Here is an 11,376-nt window from a genome sequence, read left to right as displayed (position 1 = left end):
AAAATTTAATGAGCAATAACTTAGTCCTGGAATATTGCATAATATTTACTTCTGTTTGGGTTCTAACCTTTTGTGTCTTTTTTTCAACTACAGTTGACATATAATAGTATATATTAGGTTCTGGTGTACAACATAGTGATAAGACATTTATATAACTTACGAAGTGATCACCCTGATAAGTCTAGTACCCATCTGACATCATATGTAGTTTTTACAATATTACTGACTATATTCCCTATGCTGTATTTTACATCTCTGTGACTTTTTATAACTGGCAATTTGTATTTCTTAATTCCTTCACACTTATTGTGTCTTATTTGTGTCTCGATATCTATTTTTCAACTTGTGCCCAGTTGGGACCCCTTGTTTGTTTATTTTTGAAGATCTAATTGGCTTTATTAAGTGATTCATGAATTGAGCTATATCCATCTAGCAAGTAGAATGGCATTCCCCTGGTTTATTTCTTCATCCAAAAATCTTTTTTTCACATCCCATCTTCAAACACTGGGATCCCTTTTTACTTTAAATTTATGCTTCTCTCCTTCCAACACGCTAAGGCCATGCTACTTGTTGAGACAGTCTTATCTACATTTCAGTCTCCATTTTTAGATTCTAATTATGCACTGTCTTACTAATGATCTACCAGCTGGGAGAATATTTCTATGGCTGCATTTTGAAGTACAGTGCCACTAGCTTCCCATATTATTTCATGTTCGTTGCCAAAATTATTCAGCTGACTCATTCTACCTGCTTAACTAGATGTTTTTTAAGCACCCCTCACTACTGCAACTCACCCCCCAAGTCCCCTCAGAGGGTCAGGCTATGCAAAGCCTTATCTTGAAATACATATTCCAGCCTTTTGGTGGGTGTGACCACTTTTGGAAAAAAATAGAGGAATGACTGTTAGTTGTTGGTTCTTTTAAAACAGGGTCCATATTGGGAATTTATTAGTCAAGAGAAGTGGACAAAATGTTAAAAATAATTATCACCCATGTAATACTGGAGTCTATGGATAAGTTCATACTTAATGATTCCAGGATTCAAAAGTTACTCTAGAGAGAACAGGTACTCTTTCAATTATATTAAAAGATTCTGACATCAGCATCACTGTAGCAAAAGATATCCCTTATTTTTGCCCACCCCCGCAACCCACAAAAATTTGGCATCTGTCCGCAGGCACAAGTGCCATTGAGGGAGCTGTGGGGTCTAGCATCATCTGCTGAGGGACCTGGGAGGAGTCTTGCCCACCTGTGTGTCAAGTAATAGGTAGACAGATCTAAGTCCCAGCTGTGGATTCTGCAGTAGCTTCTGAACGAGATCCAGCCTCTCACCCATGGTCCAGGAGCCTGTGGAAAACACTATCCTAGACAATCACTCATGGATAAGAGAGCCTTTGTGGAAGTCCAGGTTTCTAGAGGAGAAATTTTAGCACACTATTAGAACAAGAAAATACAAGTCTGGACTCACTTGAATGGGTAAGAGAAACAGCTTGATTTTACCTGCGTTACCTCTCCTCCAAGGTGGCGTAACTTAGGGCTTAGAAAGATCTCAGCCCATGATTTCTCCCACGAGGGAAAGCACAAATGTGTGTGTGAATATCTGGCTTCCCCAGCTGTGCAGGATGCTGCAAGGGGTCTTATTTCTTTTTCATCCCATCCAGAGTACTGAGTCATGAGCTACATGACTTGGAGGCGAGGGGTTGGGAAGAGGCCAGGAGAACATCAGATAGAACTCTTAAAGGACGTTAAAGGGACATGGATCCTACTAACTGCATTTCAGAGTCTTATCAAGAAGCTTGTGCACAAGCTACTGGGAATGCCTCACCCATGGATCCCCAAAACTGGCCCATGGGCAACCCTCAATGCTCCAGGTGCCTCATATACCTCCTCCCACCGACCTGTGGCCAGCTTGCTGTGCACACTCCTGTTGGCAGTGATGAGAGTGAGCTTTGACAGGTAGTGACCACATGCAGAAAGCTGGCTTGAATCTGTAGGCCAGGGAAAGGCCACAAACTTGCTTTAATGCCACCTTGAAGAAAATAAAAGAGACACTTTTATCACTCCACCTGGTACATCGTAGAGAAGGCATACGAGCTTAAAAATTTGTTAGGAGAAGCAGCAAAAAGTGTGGAGTGGGTACACCCAAGGAAAATCTGAGATAACCTTAGAACTCCTAGCAGGACTAATGGAAGATACCACTCTCCCACAGGCAGTTAGTAAAGACTGGAGTAGGTGACTGCTATTTCATATACAGAGGCAGCAACACGAAACTTCAAGGAACATGAAAAATCAAGGGAACATGACAGCACCAAAGGATCAAATAATCTTTTGGTAACTGAATCCAAAGACATGGAAATCTACAATTTACCCAATAAAGAATTCGAAATAGCTGTTTTAAGGAAACTCCATGAACTAGAAAACACAGAAAGACAATTCAACAAAATCAGAAAAACAATATATGAACAAAATGAGAAGTTTAACAAATTTTTAAAAATGGAAATTTCAGAGGTGAATACAATGAATGAAATGAAATGGAAAGTGCAATAGAAAGCATCAGCAACAGAAGATCAATCAGAAGAAAGGATCTGATGTAGAAATGGGCTGAAATTATTCAGTCATGAGAACAAAGAAAAAAATGGAAAAGAGTGAAGAAAACCTATGTGTTCTATGAGATAACCATCAAAAGAACCAATTTGCAAATTATTAGAATTCCAGAAGAGAGGGAGAAGGGACAGAAAGCTTATTTAAAGAAGTAATGGCAGAGAACTTCCCAAATCTTGGGAGAGATTTGGATATCCCAAGATCATGAAGCTTATAGGTCAACAAACAATTAACTTAGAGATCTTCAAGACACATTATAATAAAACTGACAAAAATCAGACAGACATAATCTTAAAAAATAAGAAGCTTGTAACTTATAATCTAACCCCCATAAAACTATTAGCAGATTTCTCAGCAGAAACCTTACAGGCCAAGAGAGAGTGGGCTATATTAAAAGTGCTGAAAGAGTAAACTGTCAAACAAATCTGTCCATTAGAAATTCTGAGAGAGAACTTTCCCAGACAAACAAAAAGCAGTAGGAATGCATCACCGGTAGACCTGCCTTATGAGAAATGCTGAAAGGGGTTCTTCAAGTTGATAGGAAAATAAATAGTAACATGAAAACATGGCAGTATACCACCTACGGTAGAGGTAAGTATAGTCAAATTCAGAATTCTCTAATACTATAATATGGTGCCGTGTTATCCACTTTAAAATGAAGGTTAAAGGACAAGAGTATTAAAAATAGCCAATGATAATTTGTTAATGGACATGTAATATAAAAAGAGGTAATTTGTGACATTGAAAACAAAAAAGTAAAAGAGTTTTTGTATGTGATTGAAGTTATCAGCATAAAATAGACTGATAAATCTATAAGGGTTTTTACACGAGCCTCATGGTAACATAAAAGACAAACTCATAGAAAATGGAATAGTGGTTACAGGGGGCAGATGGGTGGGGTGGGGGAATTGGGGAGATGTCGGTCAAAGGATACAAACTTCCAGTTATAAGAAAAATTAGTTCTGGGAATCTAATGCACAGCATTGTGATTGTAATTAATAATACTGTATTATATATTTGAAAATTGCTAAAAGAGTAGATCTTAAATGTTCCCCACAAAAAATATGGTAATAATGTGACATGATGGAAGTGATAGCTAATGCTATGGTGGTAATCATTTTGCAATATGTAAGTGCATCAAATGTACATCTTAAACTTACACAATGCTGTATGTCAATTATATCTCAGTGGAGGGAAAAAAAGATTCCACTGACTAAAACCTTTATTTTTGTAATCATAGTATAAGACAAAATTTTCACAATTCTCTTATGATATGATTGACAAATAATTACAGTCATAAGTACTATGAGATTTCAATCAAAAAGTTCCAGTTTATTTGAATATTGTTCACAATCACTGTGTGGGTATGTGCAAATATCATTACAACTTATGTGTAGACTTATTAATATATAGATTTACTGACATTGGTGCTTCATGTAAGTATTAAGAACCAACCTGAACAATACTCAGTGTTGGAGGAAGGTCACCAAATTTTGAATTATTGACTACTACACTTGTATTCGTGACTTTACAGTATACATAGGTGCCCTTAGTTGAAGGCAAAACAATCTACAGAACTTTGTTTGAGATTTTTTTATGAAGCAGTGAGTTATTTGCTTTGTTATTTCTAGTGCATTTCAGGTAAAGTCGCCAGTACAATTGCACACATGTAGAGAACAAAAATGTCCAGATGCTAGTTTTGTTATAGAAGTGCTACTAATGCGAACAAATCTGGGAATTTCTATATTATTGTAAAAATATTTAAAGCATTAAACTTAATTTAGGAAATGCCAGGGTCTGAAGTTATACTTATCAATTTTGATTTCATTGAGATCTCTATTTCTATAATTAAATTGAACATATTCATTTGAATCATATGAAATTGAAATTTTTATTTGTAAAACAGTTGAATATTGGCAATTTCATATGGTTCAGAGACTGTATATAGTCTTTATGTCTCCACTGAATATTCAATAGAAACTGTAAATTTAGTAGGTTGTATATCTTGAGACAAGTTCCTCATAGTGAAAGGTACAAACTTTAGTGTCTGATTAGAAGAGTTCCTATTTGTAAGATTTAAAAATAATTCCATGGTTACTCAATTAAAAACAAAAAGCTCCAAAGGAGAAAGCGTGATAATGAATTAAAATGCTCCTATAATTTCTTTCTAGTAAGGAATGAGGTTATAATAAACCATCTACATTAGAATATTAGAAGGAGGGATAAAATATTGGCCTACTTAAAAATAGACATTACATTATATTTTTATACTTATCAAGTTCATGGACAGTCACGGGGATCAGGTGTAAAGGTCAGAGAGGTAGGAATAAAGAAGTGTCACAGGACCTGCAGAGATATTCAAAAGACTGAAGACTGAGATAAAGCCAACTGAAGATATGCCAACCGAGATGCTAGTAATTTCAAAAACCCATTTCTGTGAAATGGTGGCAGTGAAAACTAAATTACAGTGATTAAAATGTTACTTGAATGAGGTTAGAAATAGAGGATGTGAATATGGTCAGCTGTTTCAGAAGTAAAGCAACTAAAGTGTCCTTGCTGGTTATGGTAGCTTGATAAGGGAACAGAATTTAAGGAAGTTTTGTTGTTATTTTTTGTTAGTCTTTTAAAATCAGTATGATGAGTTTACTTATAATCAATCTAAAGATAAAAATACAGTGTAGAGTAAGGATTCAATAAGTCTTAGCTCATACATAGTAGAACTTTAACTTATTTCAGAATTTATTATTGTTAAATTATTTGTGTCTTTATGCTGTAGGTTGTAATGAATAATTTGGATTGGCAGTTTACAACATTTTTCACATTTGGAGATGCTGTTGCCGATGGTGCAATTACTCTCCATAATGGATGAGCCATTACATGAGTAGTTTATAGTAGTTAGGTCTGGGTGACATAAATTTATAATTGACCATCTGGACTTCCGAGGGGAAATAAGTGATTAAGAATTAATTGATAGTGTTAATACAATTAACACAGAGGAAGAATTATTTATTGCTTATCTTTTGACAGTTTGATTCAACAATTGTTTATTTTATCTATTTCTATATCAATTAGCCTTGTTTCTTATGCAGTTATTGATGCACTTGGGTTTCTGATAGCATTACTTACTTTTCCTCTGGTTAAGGAAAAGTAATAGCTAATGAGATCTCTGGCTAATGAGATCCATTTCATAATGGAATGGGAGTTGATGTTTTGGAGGTTGGGAGAATGGCAGCTCTTGTTTCTGTGGTAGGGATCACATTTTCTTTGTAAGGTTGATGTTGAGAAGATAGTGGTATCCCTCTTCATAATTGAGATGAATGTGGAGCTTCACATTCCAGGGAAGGTGGCTTCTGCGGCCTTAGCATATACATTTATTATTTGGTATTACTTATTAAGATTCTCCCTTGAAACACCAGAGACTAAGGAATAAGTCTTATAGTTCTTACTGAAATGATAAGCTACACTTGCTGCTGCTGTCACAAATATGCTAGATGAGGAAAGAATGCTGTTTTCAATTAAAGACCCATTGTCTGGCTCCAGAAAAAGGCAGATCCCACTGTGATATATGTTCTTAATTGTGCCAATTTTGGTAACATGGCATATGAAAAGTTTGGATGGACATTTCCAACAGGTCTCCTTAGGGTAAACATCACTTCGTCAATTTTTCTGTTGGGATACCAATTCAGAGAACTGCCATTGACAGAACATAAAGTTATCTTATACCAGAATATAATAGTAGATCCAGGTCTCAAGATAGTTAATACAATTTGTTCAGATTTAGTGGCATTTAGATAGTCAATGAGTTTAGCAAAAGCAAATCAATTCTCTCTCCTTTATAAATTAGTAGAAACTGTCTTTTATGTGCAGAGTGCAATTGTGGCAGGCAGTACTTTTGGGCAGCTTTAGTTCAATGGTCAAAAGCATCTGAGTAGCCAGGCCCCCGGAATCATTGGTAGAAAGAATAAATTCCTGAGGGGAATATTGAAAATTCAATTCTAGAGGATATCCATATAGTTTTTGATGAGTCGCATTAAATTGCAGCCAGCTTTCTGGGCCTGAAGGATATTTATTTACTGATTTTATTACAAGCATCGAGTGAGTCGGGTTGCCATCTTCCTGATCATAAAATGTGTCAGGAGGAGTTGTGTAATTAAGTTAGTGCCCAATAGTTGCTGTTATCAATTGAATTGGATTAACAACTATTGGAAATGTGTTGAATTGATCCAAAAGAAGCAAACAAGAAACAAGTTTCAACAAATACCACTGTTTATTTAAATGTTTTAGGTTGTCTTGATGATTGATTTATTTCCTTCATTTTCACTTTTTGACCTGATTTGCAAAGGAACGTGGGAAATCATCTACTGATACTCAGTAGGTATATGTAGTAGTCTATCTTATATTTAGGTACTACATAAGTAGCTACAGAGAGAAGTAAAAAGGACCGATTTCTTTCATCTCTGTTTTATCCCTTGGTTTGGGGACACTTTCTCCATCTACTCAAGGGTCAGATTCCATCCATCTGAAGCCCTGGTTTCCTCTTCTGTTTTCTTTTTCCTACTTACCTTTTTCTTGCCACCTTTGTTCATCTTCCTTTTATCATCAACTGGTAGATTTTGCATTATAACCTTGATGCTGCTTCCACATATTCATGGAGTTTGTTAGTTTCCAAATTTCCTAATCTTTTCAACCTTAAGTTATAGTATGGAAGAAGATCCTGAAATTAGCTTATTAGTAGTATCAGGTAACCAAGTCTGGGTTAGGGAGCTTTAGGAAAACAATATTTTGGCAGCAGGCCCAAATTCCTAAACTAAGTGAGTGAGTGAGTTTTTAAAAGCACAACGGAAATTTTTTAAAGTTCAGGACATTAAAATTGTATAATTGAATAGAGACATAGTAATGAACCAGTGTTCTGATTTCAGTTAACACGTTTAAATCTCAAAGAAGCTAGAAAAACAATTCAAGCTCTGCGAAGATATGGTTTGGTATTATCTGAGAAGGAAGAAGAGGTGATTATTACAAAAATGGGGATATGCTGTAATATAACAAAGTCATATTTTAGATATTATGGGTTAGAAAGAAGTGGTGTTTCATACTATTGAACGAATCTAGAAGACAGAGTGGGGCAATCACTTGATGAACAGAAAGACTATTTTAAAGTGAGATTTGAACACTGTTGCATATTTCATGAGATCGATTAATAGTATATGTTCTAACTATTAGGGAGATAAGTTTCAAACAGGCTCAAGTTTCATCAGCTTTACCATTCCTTGGTGATAGCATTGCTTACTTGTGTGTGACATGTCCTCAGGTTTCTGAGATTCGGAATGGAGAGCACATGTTGTCAGAATCTTTGTTTCTTTTTCTTTTTTTTATGCCTACAGCATGTGGTCTTCCTAGGTGGTCTCCCATCCAAGTACTAACCAGGCCCAACCCTGCTTAGCTTCCAAGATCAGATGGGATCGGCTTGTTCAGTGTAGCATGGCCATGGACAGAATCTTTGTTTCTTAAAACAATTCATATTTAGTTAAAGACAAACTGGTTGTATTTTGTCTAAATAATGTTTCTGGAAACTCTGGCATGAATCTGAATAAAATAGCATCTATTTAATTTAGATGTTTAATTCAAACATAAGAAATCTCCCAGAATTAAAAATCCTTTATGAAAATTATCATGGAAGTTACCATATAAGTATGCTTCCATGTGAAATAAGTCCTAAGAGAATCAGTGATACAGGTTATCAAGGTCAGAGAGGAGAGGATGAGCAGAGATGATAACATCTTACATTTAATGAACATTCAGCATATGCCAGGCACTGTGCCAGATGCATATTTCATTTTATCTTTACAGCAAATATATTGGGACAATTATTATTCTTGATTTATAAATAATGAAAATTAGTAATAAAATTAAGTAGCTGACCTTGGGCAAATAGTATATTGTAGAGCTAGATTTTGAACCCCTATTTGACTATAGATATTGACTTCTTAATTAAATACTGCCTAGATTTGCAGCATATCATGAGAGAGAAGCTAAATGAAAGAAGATGGTCTTTACCAATTAAGATTGAGTTTGTTATCAAGCATTTTTCTAACTATGGTGGACCATAAGGTTGCAACAGATGATAAGTATGTTTCTGAGATAATTTAGGAATAATAATAACTAAACAGAGTATAGTCTAAATTATGGTTCGAAGTTTCTTGCAGGTTTGTGAACCTTTGATAAATCCGAATGTTGTATTTAATGTGTATAAAACACAAGAGAGGTACTGTATTTTGTTGTTGACTTTTGTTACACAATATACTCTTAAAATTTTTTCCTCCCCAAAATCACAATTTTCCTTGTAGAATTATTGGAAATATATAGAGAAGAAGATCAAGCACTCATATTTTATGTAGTTAACATTAGGCACTCCATTTTAATCTTAACATTCTATTTTAATCTTAATATTTTAACCAATAATTGGTTACTGCTTGTTAGTGTAAAGATTCATTGAATAGAATTCATTGAATAGAAAAGTAAACAACTATCACAATCTTACCTTGTATATTGTTAATGTCAGAAATAGTCCCATATCTTGTTGTTAATAAGTTTTTGGAGGTTTACGGGCGACTTATCACCATGTCAGTAGAGTCCAGGTTTAACATTGTGCTGCCTGGCAAAGTTTTGCTAGTTCTTGAGAATTTGCTGAAAGCCAAATGTTCTATGCCTGACTACCAGACACTAAGAAAATGTGTTATGGTGTTTGAGCCTATACTTTCAGGTAACCCAAATAAATACATTTGCAGATTTGGGCAACTCAGAAAGGGACAAATCAGATAAATCATATGGCTGGGTAAATGATGAGGATTTTTTATAATAAGATTGAGTTTTTATAATCATATCACAGGATGAGCTTTCCTCTAAGAGGTTGTTGGTAACACAAACAGTTTCCTGGGGCAAACGAGTCAGATGTACTGTCCCATACAAATTTTGTACTTATTCTCATGCCAAGAGGTGAAATCGTCTCTGTAAGAATGGAGAATGAATAAAGCTGTTGAGAAAATTCAAAAGTCTCGCAGATATGATCATGCTCATGAAGAATCTTTTGCTTTAGTTGGCTTTACAGGGGCAGTTGGCTGAACTCAAGGGAAAAATAGGAGGCTGCTAATGTCTCCTTTGCTGATGCTGAAGGTATCAAGAGACTGTTAGATGACTAAACGGATCTTTCTAGATAGACTGGAATAGAACCACTCCATTTGCTGAAAAATGTCGTTGAAAATAGTCCTTCTGAAGGTGTGGCTATATCCTCTGTTACTTCCTCGGAGACTGAGGATCCAAGAAAATGAGAGTACTTGGATAAGGCAAGAAAGGCTTGTGAATACCAAGCTTGACTAATCGATCCTGAGACATTGTCAGATAAAACAGGATGCTTTTGTATTTTTGTTTTGTGGATTAGGGTGTGCCTCTTCCTTTCCCACTCTGTAGAGTCTCATTTTTCTAGTAACATTGATGCTGTAGAAGTTCTACTCTGGAGGAAGTCAAAATCTGTGAATGAAGTAGCTGTTAATACCGTAGAAGGAAGGACCTCAGGGAAAGTAAAAGAATATTCAAGGTTTATTGTCAAGGACATTTCCTTTAATGAATTCTGTGATACTACTGTATGCAATGGACTTGTACTCTTCATGCACCTTAGTGTATTTGGAATAATGTCACAATCAGGAGTAGGAGTTAACTGTCTTAAGGCAACAAATAAGATGGGAATTGACAATGTCTCATCTTTAGGGATCCAATGACTCACTAAGGTGGGTAACGAATCAGGGAAAGGCTTGCTTACTTTTGTTGTCATATCAGTTGACTCCATTGTTGTGACTGGGGTAGTCTTTAAGTGTCTGGGTCTTGTCTGACATTTTTGAAGTAATTTTCAAACTTTAATCTTATATCTTAAAATTTGGGCAAGATAATTGGAGGAAGAATGCTATTGAAAAACTTGGCATTAGCTCAGGTAGTAACGTAGAAACCTGGTACTCCATAGGCCAGTAGAATTGTACAGTCACCTTATAAAGAAATGACATGCCTAGTATCTTCAGCCAGCACTGGAAGATTCCTCAGGTGCTTGTTTATCTTGCTTCTGCATGGGCTCATAGTCACTAAGAACGATCCAAGTGGAAATAGTCTGTCAGAGTGTATACCAGAAAGAGACGCTTTTGAACACCAAGAGCTTCAGCAGCTGCTTTGAGAGTTATTTCAGTTATAATGATGGAAAACTCTTTTGAGCCTCCTTGGGCCCTAACACTGAAGATTTAAAAGAAAAACAGCATGGATTATTAATTTTTTTTTTGTTAGCAATCCTTTCAGTATCTTCACACACATCATCTCATTGCTAACTCCAACTAGCAAGGAAGAGAGCACAATTATTATAATACCTAGTTTATAGTTGCCGAAATAGATTTGATGTGGCTAAAATGCCCAAAGGCACAGAATAAATTACCTGATCTAGGCATTCTGACTTTAAATTGGAAGGTGGAGATTTCAGTGGAAAAATTGTGGATTTTGGATTTAGAAAGTTTAAATTCAGTTTGTCATTTAGACCAGTTATATCGTTTTGAGATACTGCACCTTAAATATTACTCATGCTCTTTAACTTAAACTGCACCTCCATTTAAGTTAGAAAGCAGGAGAAACATTTACCTTGCAGAAATATTTTGAATATTAATTGATATAAGGTCATTTACAAATTACCTGGCACACAAATAAGTCCTTCACTCTACTGCACCCTTCCTGTTCCTTTTTCTCTTTC

At 35.6% G+C, this 11,376-nt stretch overlaps 1 pseudogene; it reads right to left on the bottom strand.

Annotated features, from left to right (window-relative positions):
* Positions 1-7,972: 7,972 nt before the first annotated feature.
* On the bottom strand, positions 7,973-8,090 carry LOC112480363 (annotated as a pseudogene).
* Between the last annotated feature and the right edge of the window lie 3,286 nt (positions 8,091-11,376).

This window comes from Pteropus alecto, unplaced genomic scaffold, assembly GCF_000325575.1.
Source record: "Pteropus alecto unplaced genomic scaffold, ASM32557v1 scaffold103, whole genome shotgun sequence".
NCBI classification, from domain to species: domain Eukaryota; kingdom Metazoa; phylum Chordata; class Mammalia; order Chiroptera; family Pteropodidae; genus Pteropus; species Pteropus alecto.
Note: the sequence above shows the minus strand (reverse complement) of the source record. Positions and strands in the feature narration are given on the sequence as shown.